Source organism: Quercus suber, unplaced genomic scaffold (assembly GCF_002906115.3).
Source record: "Quercus suber isolate HL8 unplaced genomic scaffold, Cork oak 2.0 scaffold_271, whole genome shotgun sequence".
Lineage (NCBI taxonomy): Eukaryota > Viridiplantae > Streptophyta > Magnoliopsida > Fagales > Fagaceae > Quercus > Quercus suber.
In genome coordinates this window covers 90,813-95,763 of record NW_027069727.1, presented here as the reverse complement: position 1 = coordinate 95,763, position 4,951 = coordinate 90,813, and positions in this window count along the sequence as shown.

Sequence of the window (4,951 nt, the reverse complement as noted above, 5' to 3'; positions counted from 1 at the left end):
GACTGTCGGACTTGATCCTTTGAGAAAGACATAAATAACCATCTCAGTATTGTTCACTAGCCAATTATGAACACCTTAGTGCATATCATAAGATTTTGTGTTCGAGAAAGTGTAGCACATGCACAAAAAGAACATAAGGTGTAAACTCAACTTAATTGCTTAATGCTTAAAATTGGTGTGTACTATTAGGCTTGATGCCATCTCACATAATTAAAATTGGTGTGTATTATTAGGCTTGATGCCATCTCACATAATTATGAGGCAAAATTACAAGAAACTTACATGATTGCAAGCTTTTATTCTAGGAGATGTGAGAGTTATAGGATCTAACTTTTTAGGTGATAGTCTCTTTTAAATTTTGTGTGATGAATTTTGTAGACTTTATGATTGATTACTATTCACATATCACCTCATATGTAGCTCAAGTTTTTACTAGTTGCACACACTACACAAGTTACTCTTTGCTAAACTTGGTACATTATATTGTTTGTGATTTTGTTGTGGCCATCTAAGATTAAAAGTTCCTTGATTTTAATGCAAAATGTGTATAATGTTTGCGTTTTGAGAACAAATTGATTGAAAATCTTGTTTTTGGAAGATCTGGGTTAAATTCAAGTGTTTTTGAAAAACTTTTTGTCTCATACTCATGCATGTTTTATAAAACAATGTGCTTTGAGGAGTTTTCTGCATTAAAATGCTTTATTTTCAAAAATCTAATTTTTCCAGACTTTCAATTGATCGAACCTGTTTTTCGATCAATCGAAATTGCGATTAAAATTTTTGGTTTGAGTTTGCCTGACTCGATTGATGTTCGATCGATTCTCGATCGATCGAAACTGAAAAATTTTCAGTTTTTATGTTTTTGACCAAATTTTTTTTCATGCATCATTTGTGTTTAGGATTCACATGCATTGCATTGTTTTTGTATCCATCTTACAGTTTTGCAGTCATATCTCTCATTGTTTTCACACATAACATGCATACACTTTGCTACATTGGGTACTCAACTTGATTTAAAAATTAATTGATTAATTTTTGAGTTTTGTACATTCTAGTATATTCTTTTCTTATGTGTGAACTGTAGAAAATATTTTTCTTAAGAGATATGATGAATAATCAATGTGCAAATATTTTCTCTACTCATGCAACTGTTTATGGGTCACATAGTGCCATGTTTGCATTTTATTGAAAGAGAAAATATTTTTTCTTCATGTATATCCTCACCTTAGTTTTTAACTTTGGTTTGTGTATTTTTAACTTTGGTCCTGTTGGTGAGGATGTTCCTGATCCTGTTGGTGATGTTGCTGTTGCTGCTGATTTCCCCCCCCCCTCCTTTATTTTTCCCCAAACTGTTTTTCCTAAAACTTGTTTTGTTTTTCCTATTTTTGATAGGGGGAGAAAAGTTTTTTTTTTTTAACCTGTGTTGTTCATAGGGGGAGCTGTCTCTATTTTCTATAGAGTTGAATTGTTTTGTGTCCCCTTCTTTCTCTATTTTCTCTTATCCTTTGTTGCGTATGTTGACTGTTTACTCTTTGTATGAGTTGTCTTTGTCAATACGTGACAAAAAGAGGGAGAAATAGTTGATATGTGAGAATATGTGTGGAAAATACAAGAATGTTATGTTTAGGGGGAGTTAACATTGTTTTTGATGTATCTAACTTAGGGGGAGAGTTAGTTTGCATATTTGTTGATTTACTGTTTTTCTGTCACACATGCGTTTATGCGTTTGTTGAGTGTTTCAGGAAATATACAGGTTGATTCAATTGAGCTGCTGTCTACACTTGCAACTGATAGATAGTAGTTAGGTTGAATTTGTTGTAATGAGCATTTTATTGTATTGGGTTGTTCTTGTATTTGAGCATTTCATTCTGTATGAAAGTTTTGTCACAAATTGCCAAAGGGGGAGTTTGTTAAGTTCTAAATGTTTAGAACAATTAGCAAATCGTGAACACAAACTTGTCTAGATATAGATCTTAGAGTCTATAGGTTTTATTAGACAATGCTCAAGGTGATTCAAGTCAAGATTCAAGAAAATACAAGCTGCAGGAAGAAGACTTCATATTCTGCTTGATTCGATCGATCGAAGAACAAGCTCGATCGATCGAAAATCGTATCTGCAGAATTTTAAGTCGGCCCAAATAGCAGCTTAAGCCCATTAAGGATTAGGGTTTCAGATCTACTTCTCCCACTATATAAAGGAAACCCTAAGCCACGTTTTTGGGACTTTTGAGAGGGAGATTAGAGTGCCTCTTGTGCCTCCTTTTATTTTTAGGGTTTTGTACCCAAACCTCTCTAAGTCTTTGTTGCTGATATTTGCGGTTTATGTGAATCTCTTGTGAGATCCTTGAGGAGCTTTCTTTCACATAAACTTAGGGTTTTCAAGATAGAGATATTATCTACACCTTGATGATCATTCAGTTGCAAATTCAAGAACTTAAAGAATAACAAGCGTGGGTGCTTGTACTTGATTGAAGAGTTCAAGAAAGAAGGAGTCCGTAGATTCGGAGCTTGCACGTGGTCGTGTCAGTAAGTTCTACGGTGGGTAGAATTAGGAAGTCAAGCGGGGAGCTTGTAGTCCTTTTGTATGAACTTCGATTATTTCGCATAGTGGATTCAGGTTTACCTTGAGGATAGCTAGGTCAAATCCTCCCCATATTTTTACCTTGTGGTTTCCTAGGTGATCATATTTTGTGTTATTTACTTTTCCGCTACTTTATATTCTTGATATGATTGTTTGATTGTTTTAACCTAGAATTGCATAATTTGACTAAGTAATAACTTGGCTAATTAACTAGGCTACTCAATCTGGTTGTGTTTTAAGGGGTCTACATTTCTAACAATAAGAGTTGTCTTTGTGTCTATGAGGTGGAGTCATTTGAGAGAGGCATAGAGCTCTCAAATGAGAGGGAGAAATTAGGTAAAAGTTATTGGATTTTTGTGATTTGTTTTGCTAGGATTTGTAATTGATTTGTTGTTATTGTTTTTGCTTAGACCATATTTATGATTTGTCCAAAGATTTTTCTTATTATCTGGGTATGTGTTTTTTTTTTTTAATCTCTTGTTATCTATTTTTGAGATTTATGGGTCATCTTGTCAATTTTTTGGGGGAGGGGGGCCAAGTATATAAATTAGGGGGGGGGGGGGGGGCATAGCCCCCCTCAACCCTAAGGCAGTTCCATCCTTGTTTACATTGTATCCCAAGGAGTCTCTCTTGGATTGTTTCTTTCTTCTTTCTACAAGTTCCTCTATCATAACCTTCCTGCCTTACAAAACTTTGCCAACAAAAGCAGAATTCCAGAATTTTCATTTCCTACTTTTGCAGCCTTAAACAAAAGTTAGAGTCATGATTTTATATAAATCTTTCATGCCATTAGTATTAAAATTCTTAGTATATACCCCATTAGCATAGATACAAATTGATTCAAAAGCAGCCTTGTTTTAAAAACACCATAAAACAGAAATATCACCAACAAATAATCATAATATTTGAAGAGAGAAGAATGAAGCAACTTTAAAAGTTTTAGCTTGTCAAGCTTTCTTGCATTGCTTTGTACCTCTTGGAACAGGGATATCAAGGGTGTTGCTAGATAAGCGAATAACTGACCAAACAAATCAACCCTTATATCAATTATCAATAACACACCCAAAATGATAAAAATATAAATAGATTAAAATGTTAGATTGCAAAAGAACTTAACACCTATAGGAATATAATTCTTTTAAATTCAATCAAAGAATTAGACAAACAAACAAAAAGAAAAGGAAGATATAATACATTTTTCCAAAGTTTTCACGGGCTTTAGCTAATTCCTCATACTTATACTCCTTCATCTCCACCTCTACCTCTACTTTCTCCATCACTCCCATACCTTCTAAAATGCAAAATTAACCCAACGACATTGTTTAATGCAATATATTTTAAATTAAAGCATGGACACAATAAAAATGAGTGTAAAAATTCAAAATTTTGGGAATTTAGATTCAAATTCTATAATAAGAACAAAACAATCGGTTATTTTATCTTAAAGGTGCTGTCTAACACAGAATAGATTGGGTCGCTAGGTTGTTTGGTTTTTCCTTTATAGATAATGTAAGGTAATTATTTTTCCTTTATTTTCGACTAACAAAATAGTATTGTTTTATGAGAAAAAATTGAGTTGAAGCCAAGAGAAGAATCTTTATAGATACAAAATATTATGGGCAATTCATATTGGAGTGAATGAGATTGTACCTATCAAAGTTTGTTTCAACACCTCTATAAAAAACATCCATTGGGTTAATAATAATGCCAGAGTCCCTACACGATAAACCATACATTCCAACCATTTAAAAGAAATAGTTTACCTTCTCACGATGAAATATTGTAAAAACAACTAAAAACAATTACAATGAGTATAACAATCACAATAAACAATATGTTTCAACCGTTTAAAAGAAATATTTCTTTTATTTTGTATAACAACTCAGCTGAGTTAAATATACTTTTTAAAAATTTTAAAAATGAAAATAGACTAAAAAAAAAAAGTCATTTGTTTCTTGATTCTCTTTTTTCTTTTATTTAGCAAGTAAATAGAATAATGAACGAATATAGATTCCATAAACAAAACTATCTACATCAGACAAATAGTGCAATATATGTATTAGTAGTGCAGTATACATGCCTTCATGGCAAGCACCATCCAATATTTAAATACACACATAACACCAACTATTCCTTTGTCACTTATTTTGTAAGGTCAACTTCGTATTCTCAACAAAAAATAGAACACCTTCTAATGGTGATTACATTATTGTAAGAAAAGTTAAAATGATTTGTAACATAAGCTTTAAAAGATTAAAGGACTCTTTGTTTCCTCTTCCTCTTTTGTCCATCTGCAATAAGTGTGAGTTGTACATCACTTGCATCATCTAGTCTTTGTAATTTAATAGAACCAGCATCTTCTTCACTTGG